The sequence below is a fragment of the Phyllostomus hastatus genome, unplaced genomic scaffold (assembly GCF_019186645.2).
Source record: "Phyllostomus hastatus isolate PE091 unplaced genomic scaffold, TTU_PhHast_1.1 phas_contig_283, whole genome shotgun sequence".
In the NCBI taxonomy this organism is placed as follows: domain Eukaryota; kingdom Metazoa; phylum Chordata; class Mammalia; order Chiroptera; family Phyllostomidae; genus Phyllostomus; species Phyllostomus hastatus.
Window position 1 is genome coordinate 14,322,359 of NW_025333833.1, and position 12,036 is coordinate 14,334,394.

General features: G+C 39.8%; 1 protein-coding gene across 1 annotated transcript in view; it reads right to left on the reverse strand.

Moving 5' to 3' along the window:
- Window positions 1-11,328, reverse strand: part of KCNK2 (potassium two pore domain channel subfamily K member 2) — a 149,749-nt gene extending 138,421 nt beyond the window's left edge. Inside the window, exon 1 of the mRNA XM_045838555.1 lies at window positions 11,068-11,328. The gene's annotated coding sequence lies outside the window, so the exon portion shown is untranslated. The remainder of the gene's footprint in view (window positions 1-11,067) is intronic.
- Between the last annotated feature and the right edge of the window lie 708 nt (window positions 11,329-12,036).

The window sequence follows — 12,036 nt, forward strand, 5'->3', positions numbered from 1 at the left end:
ATGTTCATTCATGGGACTCTACCTCCAGTGAAAAAGCCACTTCCAGACGTAGGGCTTCCAGGAGGGAAAGAAGAACAAAGACGTAAATCACTGGCTTTGGAGTTTCAAAAACCAAAGGCCTTATATAAACATAAACTGAGAAAAATAGTAATGTATAAAATCTAAGGTTTTTTTTTCTTTTCAGTTTTAAGAACATAAAGGTTATCTGGGCTGGAAAAGGAGAAGAAAATGAGAGAGAGGAAAAGAGATTAGATGCTCCTAAGTCCTTACAAAGGGACCCGTACCCCCGGCCAAGTGCAGCAGGGAAAGGTGCATATCCCCAGGCAGTCTTTGTGGCATGAATGTGCTTCAGAAGACCCCAGTAAGGCACGCATTTCTTTAAAATGCACCATGCCCGGCTCGGCACAGTAGTATTTGAGTAGCAATGACGGCGTACAGTGTCCAGACAAAAGGGGACTAAAACAGCATCAGAGAATCCCCTGTGGACCCAGAATGCACAAGGGAGCAGCCACACATTTCTGATGTGTCCTCAGAGGGGCTCGGAAATGGCCAAGCAGACGTGAAGAGGCCTGACGTTTAGGACAAGGAGGATACAACCTGTGAGGGCTCAGTGACCAGAGAGGACACAGCAAATGCTACCAATGCAGGTGTCAAAAGATCCATACCAAGGGTATAAGCCACAGAAAGCTCCAGAACCAGAAGCAAACCTGAGATTTGGGAACACCCTGAATTGACTGAACAGACCCTGAAACAATGGAAGAAACCTCAGATTGATCAAGATTAAACTGCTCTCAGGCAAAATAGGAAACTTGAAATAAAAGTTAAGTTCACTTAATAGAAAAATCAAACCATATTTCTTAAACATTGAGGTTTACAGGATGACTCATAAGCATTTCACATGTATGCCACAGTATAACTTCTGTCTGTCCAAAGATGCATGGCAGTTACTGTAAAGTTAAAAATGTATTCTTAATAGCCAATATCCAATTATCTATTAACAAAAGCATACTTTCTGTAATTAAAAAGAAAACTGGGTCATTTAAAATCCTTGAAATGGCCCTGGCTGGGTGACTCAGTTAGTTGGAGTGTTGACCTGTACACCAGAAGGCTGTGGGTCCCACCCCAGGTCAGGGCACACACCTGTGTTACAGGTTCAGTCTCCAGTGGGGCGCCCATGGGAGGCAACTGGTCAATGTTTCTCTCCCACACTGATGTTTCTCCCTCTCTCTAAAAATCAACAAATACACCCTTGAGTGAGGATTTTATAAATAAATAAATAAATAAAATGATTAAGTCCTCTCATCACTATGGAAATGTGATTGCTTACAGTAGAAGATTAGAGGTTAGGCAGACCAGGAGACATAAAGTGAAATTAAGAGGTGCTAGCCTATATGTGACTTTTAACTGAGGATTCTTTAATCCTAATTATGTGTTTGAGTGAGTATGGCAGGAACAAAGAATACAATATAAAGCAAACTCTCTGCAATTCGCACATCTGAATCAGTACATCATGCAATAATCGTCCTGGAAAGCCACCGACATCTAAAGGTATTGGTATTGAAAACGTGTTTGGCATCTGTGTTTGAAGTTGACTGCTGAGATGGCCTCTGAGCCCCGCAACAAAGTGAGGGTGGTGACTAGGTTTTAACCAATTTACAAGCCATTCAAGAAAGAGGTCTAAACAACGTTGTCATCAAATTTTCTTTCATTATTAATAATATTTCAAAGCTTGATACACTTCTTCAACAAATTTGGTCTCAAACATTATTAATGGTGTTCACAACCCAAAACCATCCTTAAAGAATGTCCTCATTGAAAATATACCAAACATCACACTTCTGCAGGGTACCCCACAAACTACCAAAGAATTGATGGAAATGGCAGAAAATGCAAACTCATGCAACAAAAGAGCCAAGGACAGCTGATACCATGACCGTTGACCCATAGATCTATAGCGGCTCCTGTTGAAAAAAAAATCCTCCTGACTTCTTTTTTTCCCAGTTACAATAGGGCAAGAAATTGGGGTCTCCGTTAAAAAAGAAAACAATAATATTGTGTCAAAAAATGAAGAAAAGCATGAAAAGCAAATCCATTGAAGTCTTGTTTTCCATGGAGAATAACCAAGCATATTGGAAAACAGAGACTTCAAGAAAGACAACCTACAACCTATTCTTTAACAATCTTCCTTCCCTGTCCCCCAGATGGTATGGATGGTAAGGATGGTATGCAGTGTGTGAGTGTTGCCTACCCTCAACCTTTAAGCCCAGCCATACAAAGAGTGAATTAATTAAAATGTGTTCCAAATGACAACTGGAAATGTTATGGTAATGTACATACACAGAGTGAGTTTTCAATGTTTGACAAACGAGTGCATCGGCAGTGGCCCATCAGAACAGAGGCAACAAGTAATGGGCACTGGCCATTAACCACTGAGATGCCCACTGGGCATCTCCGCTGAGGAATAGCCTGCTCACATGTGTCTCTCGAGGAGAGAACAGCTCCTTTTTACATAGAAATAGTTATTTTGCTTTATATGAATTTAGTAAGAAACACAGAGTCTCTGATTCCAAACCACTTTTTGAAAGGTTTGTACATTACTTCAGGAAAGGCAAAAACAAACTATAACACTAAGTGATTTTATCTGTTCAGAAGAGTTTAAAAGCAAGGTGATAGCGCTCTACTAGACAGAAAAGAGCCCCTTAAATTTTTATTATAAATATAAAAATTGCATGGTGTCTGTCCTCCATCAGAGACAACTGTGCTGCATCCAGTTATTGATAATAGTAGAACAGGACAAAAGGGCTTGTTTTATCGGATACCTAGGACATAGAAGATTATACATATATACTCCAGAGAGCAACAGGCTTTTCTTGGATTGCTTTTATATATATATATATTTTATTGATTATGCTATTACAGTTGTCCCATTCCCCCCTCCTTATTCCCCTCTGCCCTGTACACCCCCTCCCAGCCGCATCTCCCACTCCTGCTGTTAGTTCATGTCCATGGTTCATACATATAAATTCTTTGGCTTCTACATTTCTTATAGTATTCTTAACCTCCCCCTGTCTATTCTGTACCTACCATTTCTGCTTCTTATTCCCTGTACCTTTCCCTCCATTCCCCCACTCCCCCTACCCACTGATAACGCTCCATGTGGTCTCCATTTCTGTGATTCTGTTCCTGTTCTAGTTGTCTATTTCATGTTGACAGAGAATGGAATTCCACAAGTGCTTCTCGAACCTACCAGTTTCATCTCTCACTTGCAGTAGCCCCTAACTCACTCTCTCTCTCTCTCTCTCTCTGATTTTGCTCTTGACTCCTCCAATCCATTGGCCATGCAGCAGCCAGGGTGATATTTTAAAACGGCAAATATGATCACATTCTTTGCCTGCACAAAACTTTTCAAGAAGTTTCTATTGCATTTGGAATAAAAGATCAAGGCCTTAGCATGACCACATGGCCCTGAATGATTGGCCCTGTGTATTTCTCCAGCCTCATTTTAACCTGTCTCCCTCCCGCCCACTGTCTTGCAGCCACAAAAGACTGAGTTCCACCCTCCGGCTGTGCACCTGTTATACTCTCCCCATTGTCTTCACTAGCTCTTTCCTACTTAGCCCTCAATTTCAGCTTACCCGTGGCTATCAGAGGTCTTCCCTGAATCTCCAGGTAACTATTTTCTTATCATTATGAATTCAGGGATTGAAACACTTGAAGAATTTCAGTCCACTGCAGTTATTATCTTACTCAAATTGTCCCAATTTTAGTTAATAGTACCCTTTTAAATGTGTTCCATTTTCTTGAACAAATGGCATGGCCCTATTAAGTTTGGAGAGCTTCTTCACTATGATATGACAAGATGGTCCATGTTCATCTTCTACATCTCTTGATCCACACTGAGACCCATGCATTTTTCAAAGCGATTTTGAGAAATATCAAAAGGCACTGAAGTGCTTTATTTTTTAAAGAAGTGCACCAAAGTGTGAACTTAGGGGTCATTTTGTTCTGGAAGGGATCCCTGAATCATTGATTGTGAGAGTTTACCATTGGGTCCAGACCAAATTGAGCTCAATCTTCTTGTGACTAACATATATACTTTCCTATTAAATCCTCTCTCTCCACCCTCCTGCCATGGTCAAACATCAAAAATACTAGCATAACTCTTAGTTTTCACTTGTCTTTCCTTCATCACCTCTATTCCTCACCAGTCAGCCTTCTGCTACCAACACTGGGCCGAACCTGTGGTCCTAACTACCAATCCAAAGGACACGTTTTGGCCTTGTTTGCTGTTCTCATTTTTATATCACTATGGCATTTGATACAGCTGCTGATTCTCTCAAAAGCCCCTCTTCTGGCTCCAAATACCGTTTGTACCTAGATCACCATCCATGGCTCTGCTCCCTTATTGGCCCCTCCTTCTCTGTCTGCCCATTACAAACTGACGCCACCCAGGAATAAGTCCCCTGTCCCTTCTACATGCACATCTGTGGATTTAACTGATGCTTCTGAATTTTTACCTCCAACTCTAGAGTCATATTTCCAATGATCTAATAAACACCTTCAGACAACTCCCTTTTTGGTATCTCAAACTCAATACATTCCATATCTTGCTTTCCTCTCCATATAACCATTTAATTCATTTAGTGAGCATTTTAAGCTCTACTATGTACCAAGATTGTTACAGGTACAACAGTGAATTAAATAGGAAAAAATTCCTGCACCCATGCACCACTTGGTTTAGTTATGACAATCGTACTTCAATGAGGAACTTATATTGTGGTATTGTCTCTGAGGGTGTCCAACCTGCGCCCCACAGGCCGCATGCGGCCCAGGATGGCTATGAATGCGGCCCGACACAAAATCATAAACTTACTTAAACATTATGAGATTTTTTTGTGAATATGTGTCACAGTGTATTTAATGTGTGGCCCAAGACAACTCTTCTTCTTCCAGTGTGGCCCAGAGGTGCCAAAAGTTTGGACACCCCCGATCTAGACATTCACAGGAATATATATTGAATTGCTTTGTTCTTTTCGCCACAAATACACAGCAATGCATGCGCAAGAACTGATTTCAGCACACCTGTGATAATAGACATTCATGTTGTTGCCAATGTTGTGTTATTTAAAAGCACTGCTTTTAAATGAATCCCCTTAGAATTGGACGTGATCCATCCGCACATCTCAGAATGGGCTAGAAGTAGAACCGCTGGGTCTAGATCATGTACATCTTCAATATTCACATACATTCCAAAGTGTTTTTCATCAGGTTTGCATCAATTTTAACTGCCACCAGCAATTTGAGAGTCTTTCCTCCCATACCTTTGATAACATAGATATCAAAGTATTTTCCTTTATGATTTCCCAAATGTTTTTCCTGTATCTTACTGCATGTAAAATTAAACTTCATCTTATGTTTACAAATCATTCATAGTTACTTTACACTTACTTTTTTTCTGTGTGTGTGTGTGTGTGTGTGTGTGTGTGTGTTTGCCTTTTTTCTACTTGGTTGTTAGGTGGGTTCATGATGGTTTGTAGGCTTTTGACATATGTAAAATCTCTTTGTCCATGATATAACTTGAAAATATCTTTTGACTTTTTAAAAAGATTGTATTTACTTATATTTAGAGAGAGGGAAAGGGAAGAAGCGAGGCAGAGAAACATTGATCCATATACACCCCAGCCTGGGACCAAACCTGCAACCTAGGCATGTGTCCTGACTGGGAATCAAACTAGTGACCTTTCTCACTTTGCAGGGTGATGCCCAACAAACTGAGCCACACCAGTCAGGGCTCTTTTGAATTTTGATAGTGTTAATTATCTTGTCTACTTTCTTTCAGGTAATCAAATTTATCCATTCTTTTCTTTTGGTGTGTGGCTTTTAATTTATCTTAGAAAAACTTCCCAACATGGATTTTATTTCTTTAGTTTAAATATTTAGTAGTGAATTAAATTTAATTTATGTGGTACAAGGGATGATGTGATAAATCTTTTTTTAAGTGGCTTCTCAGCCAACACAATACATTTATAATTCTCCTTTTCTTCTCACTGATTTGAAATAACATTTCTATCATATATTTAGATTCTCACATATGTTTAGATCTATTTCTGAGCCTTATAGTTTGTACCACCTATCTGGCCACTCAGACATTTATTCCTCTTTTAATTATTATAGCTTTCAAATATGTTTCTATATGACTTTTTGACATTTAAAAAACAATTTCTCTGGCTCATTTGATTTTTCATAAGAATTTTAGAATAAGTGTTCTTGCTGTAAAAAATCGTGTTTCTACTGGACTTTCAGCCAAGATGGAGGTATAGGTAGACACACTGTGCCTCCTCCCACAACCAAGATAGGGACAACAACAATTTAGAAACAGAATAACAACCAGAACTGACAGAAAATTGAACTGTATGGAAGTCAGAGAACCAAGAAGTTAAAATAGACCCGTTCATCCAGACTGGTAGGAGGGGCAGAGTCGGGCAGCTGGGCGCAGGTCAGGACACAGAGAGCAGAGAGTGTTGGGACCAGGTGCATAGGCATCAGGGGTGCGCAAGACCGCAGCGGGTGGACCCTGAGTGCTCAAGCAGCATCTGGCAGACCCCAGCCGAGGAGTGGCAACCGGCAGACCCAGCGAGGCGGGAATTGTGAAGCAAGGCACTGTACACAACCCAGGATCACAGCACTGGGAAATAGAACCTCGGGACACTGAGTGAAAACACCTGTGGGGGTTGAGGTGCAGGGAGAGACTCCCAGCCTCACAGGAGAGTTCCTTGGAGAGTCCCACAGTGTGCACAAGCCCACCCACATGGGAACTGGCACCAGAGGGACTCAGTTGGCTTGTGAAAATCAGTGGAAGGAACTGAGGTCCGACAGAGAGCAGAGCAAGCACCATTGTTCCCTCTCAGACCCCGCCCCCACATACAACGTCACAACCCAGTGACTGGGGTGCCCCTCCCTGGTGAACACCTAAGGCTCCGCCCCTCATATGTAACAGGTGCAACCAGAGTGAAAGAAAAAAAAAAAGATGGCTCAAACAAACTTGAAAGCCCCACCATCAGTGCTTTTAAGCAACCGAGAGATAGCCAACCTATCAGATGCACAGTTCAAAGCACTAGTGATCAGGATGCTCACAGAATTGGTTGATTTTGGTCGCAAATTAAATGAAAAAGTGAAGGCTACAATAAGTGAAATTAAGAAAAATGCACAGTGATGGAATGAAAGCTGGGTCTCACATCAATGGAGTAGACCAGAAGGAAGGAAAAAAAATACAATCAGAAAAGAATGAAGAAACAAGAATTCAAAAAAATGAGGAGAGGCTTAGGAACCTCCAGGACATCTTTGAACGTCCCAACATCTGAATTATAGGGGTACCAGAAGGAGAAGAGGAAGAGCAACCAGTGGAAAACTTATTTGAACAAATAATAAAGGAGAACTTCCCCAATCTGGCAAAGGGAGTAGACTTCCAGGAACTGCAGGAAGCCCAGAGAGTCCCAAAGAAGTTGGACCCAAGAAGAAACACACCAAGGCACATCATAATTACATTAGCCAAGGTAAAAATGAAGGAGAGAATCCTAGATGCATCAACAGGTAAGGAGACAGTAACCTACAAAGGAATTCCCATCAGACTGTCAGCTGATTTCTCAAAAGAGACCTTATAGGCAAGAAGGGACTGGAAAGAAGTATTCCAAGTCATGAAAGGCAAGGACCTACATCCCAGATTGCTCTATCCAGCAAAGCTTTCATTTAGAATGGAAGGGCAGATAAAGTGCTTCTCAGATAAGGTCAAGTGAAAGGAGTTCATCATCACCAAGCCCTTATTATATGAAATGTTAAAGGGACTTATCTAAGAAAAAGAAGATGAAAAACGTGTATAGTAAAACGACAGCAAAGTCGCCATAATTAACAACCACACCTAAAACAAAAACAAAAAGAAACTAAGCAAACAACTAGAACAGGAAGAGAACCACAGAAATGGAGATTGCATGGAGGGTTAGCAACAGGGGAGTGGGAGGAGGAGAGAGGGGGAAAAGGTACAGAGAATAAGTAGCATAGATGGTAGGGAGAAAATAGACAGGGGGAGGGCAAGAATAGTATGGGAAATGTAGAAGCTAAAGAACTTATGACACATGGACATGAACTAAAGGGGGGAATGTGGGTGGGAGAGGGTGTGCAGGGTGGAGGGGAATGAAGGGGGGGTAATGGGACAACTGTAATAACATAATCAATAAAATATATTTTAAAACATCTTGTTACTACTTTCTATTGAGAGCGCATTACATGTATAAATTAATTTAGAAAGACCTGATATTTACCCCCCAAAATGACTTTCTTTTTCATTTTATCAATTATTCTTTTATGTTACCTGCTTATTCAGCACTATTTTTCTTTACATAGATTGTACATGTTCATTGTTAAACATTTTTTCTAAAGATTTTACCCCTTATGTTGGTGTTACAAAAGATTTTTCTCATTATATCTTCTAACTGAGGTTATAATTGGACAAATTTAGATTTAACGGTAGTTTGTATGAAAAATAATACCATAAATAATAATATAAGAATAAACTCTCTGTTTCACATGCTCACATTGTTAAACCTACTTTTGCCCCACCCTGTATAATTTGAAAGCCAGATATCATATAGTAATTTGATACAGTTAACTTATTGAGGTTTTTAATTTGCTAGAGTAAATTTGTTCTCTCAAAATATCATACTCAAATAACAATAATTTTATTTCCTACTTCCCATTTTATGTGTTTACTTGCTTTCCTCTGTCCAGTTACATTATCTGTGACAGCCAGACCAATGTTAAATATACTAATACATGCATGCAGATCAATCTCAAATTGTAGAGATAACTGTGACATCTCAGTCTTACTCCTAACTATGGCGGTGATGCATCTAGTGTTTCCGATCACACAGGAGATTAACATTTCATTTGAGATACATTTTTAAATACTCAGGAAGTATTGATCCCCTTTTATTTAATTAAGGGTTTATGTTTTATAAATTAAGAATGGATGTAATTGTTATGAAATGCCTTTTCAACCTATTGGGATAATGACTTATTTCTCTTTTGATATGTAACTATGGTAAATTATATTAAAGAACTTAAAAATTCTTGATAATATGAACAAAGAGTCTACACCAGCAAAAAAGGGGAATAAGCAGGTTATTCCCAGAATGCAAGGATTATTCAGAATTTTTGTTTTTAATCTGTGCAGCCGGCTGTGGTATCAATGTAATCTTATTTCATAAAATTACTTGGAAAATTTTATACTTTATCGGAATAGTTTACCTTCCTTAAGATTTTGGTAGCATGTGTACACAGAACCAAAGTATAATAGTTTCTATTATCTGATAGCAATTACAATATTTAGATTTTATTTCCTTTGTGTAGTTTTAGAACTGTGACAACCATTTCATTGAAGCTGTCAAGTGTATTTACATAGAGATTAGCTATTAATCTAATTATCATTCCTTTGTAAGCAGTCTGTCCTCCTCCTCTGCTTTTACGGTCCACTTGCCTTTGATACTTTACAGTTTACTGTACTCTATACAGCTGTGGTTTCCTCTTGTTACCCTGCTTGATGTGTTATGTGTCTGCAGTTGTATGACACTTACTATTTTTAAAAAGTCTCACCTGTATTTATTTGGATGGTGCCTTTCCTTCATTCTTTCAGAATTAAACTTCAGTTGAATACTTGTTCATTTGTTTTTACTGTATCCACCATGCCTCTTAACAACTTTGTATTTTTCATATATTTTTCACATATTTTCCACAGTCTTCCTGTGTTCCATGCTCAGAATAATGTTTTAGACTTACCTTCTAATTCCCCTCTTCCATTTTAAACCTGTTAGTTGACTTCTGTGTTTCAATTATTATATTTTTCATTGCCAAAATGTACTGGTTCTTTTACAAATATGCCTATTCATCTTTAATAGATTTTTAACCCTTACTCATTTTATTTCGTTTTATAGTTTTAATCATTTCATGTAGAATTTTAGATCCTGCATTATATCATTCCAATGCCTGCAGTTCTTTAGTGTCTAATTCACTGTTTATTGTTTCTATTGACTCAGAGTCAAGTGGCCTATTTCCTTGGGTACTTGCTAAGTTTGGATTGCATGCTCACATTTGGCGACACTTGATCCAGGCCCCTGACCTGGGGAAGCTCTTCTCCAGAGAGGCCAGGGGCACTGCTGACCTGAAGCCTCTGTAGCTCCCTTCCCAGGCTTTGGCTTAATGGAGGAGCTTCCGGCTGCGAGGGACACCGGTCTGGAGACCCCAGCACTGGGCTGGCAGCTGCCTCCGGGCAGCCCTCCCCTTCGTGTTTGCTCAGCATTCCCGTTTCCACCCAGAGTGCTTATCTCTCTTCGCTTCTTTTTCTTCTTTTTTACCCCTTAGATCTCACCTAGTTTCTGATGATGCCATAGTGCATTAAATATCTTTGTTTTAATTTATTCAACCCTACCCCAACCAAAGTAAACCTGCAAATGCTACAAATTAAGGGGGTTAATAGTTTTAATCATTTCATGTAGAAGAATCAATAAAAAGAATCAAACACCCAAGGGCAAATGGTGCTGGGAGCCCAAACCCCCATCACTGGGATTTTCAAGAAGAGGAGAAAATATCTGCCTACTGTCCATGGGCTCACCCCGAAATAAACCACCCACACCTGGTCATGAATGAATGCGAGTTACGTGCCGAAGAGTCCAGAGCCTTATGGTTTGTGTGTAGGTCTGAATTTTATGCGGCTCAAAATCTCAAGCTGAAAAGCTTGAATTTTGCAGCACAGGATCTGAAGGCGTGGAAAATCACTCCACAGAGAGGCGACCACAGCCCGGTTCACACAGAGGACTACTGCAGAAAGTTCATCCTTGAAAAGCAAATAATCTAAGAATGTAACATTCAGGAGTCGAATGTTACAGAAGACAAACCAAAGACTTAGAGCCCAACAAAACAGAGAATTCACACTTGGGAAACCAGAAATAAGAGGAAAATTGAAAAGGAACTTTAAACTAATTCTGTTCAAAATGACCAATGAGAAGTTTAGTAACTCACCGAAGGTCACCCAGCTGGCAAGTTCAAAACCAGGCAGTCGAACTGCAGAGTTCACTTCCACAAGCACCACATTATGCTGTTCTCACACTTCTCACCCTGCTCCTGAACTGAAAGGTTTGACGTCTGCCATACCAGTCTTCCTCGCTCTCATTTCAGAGCTCAGAACTCTCTTTCTTAAGCTGATGTTCTTATATTTGGCATCATCATACCATCAAAGCAGCCTACATTTGTCCCATCGAGAAAACAGGGAGATAAATATAGGTTTCCACTCACTCTGGAAAATTCATCTCTCTGTGGAATAAAACTATTACACTGTTCAGGATAGGCATGGAAACACTAGCAGAGTCTCATCGGCTTATGGGAAAACGACCAGATGGACTCCGTGTACAAACATGACCTCATGACAGCAAGGTGGGAGTGAGAGGTGATCCGGGCTGGGTGTGATTTCGTAACTTACATCACACGTGGATTATCACGTTAAACAGTTTTCTGACACAGTCTCACTGAATTTTGTGAATTAGGTGTCCCACTTGCTTTTATTAACTATGTGTTCTTCAGATTAGCACCCTCTAGATGGAACAGCATTATGGCAAACCTGATCACGAATCCCTCTCTGTTCAAATAACATTTTGTTAACATCTGTACATTCTGAGTCAGAAAGGAGAATTTTTGGCATTTTATGAGGTCAGTTTTACTCAATACCAAAGCAACAGAAAGGCAGTACAAGAAAAGAAAACTATAGCCCAATACCACTTGCGTACATATATGTGAAAATCTGCAACAAATGTTAGCAGTAATCTAACGAAATGAGGTGTGCGTTTTAAAAATATACCTCACAATCAAGGGGGTTAATCCTAGAACTGTAAGGCTAGTTTAACACTCAAAATTTAATCAGTATGATCCACCATACTAACATACAATAGGAGAAAAGCCACATGATTATATAAACAGATGCAGAAAAGGGATGTT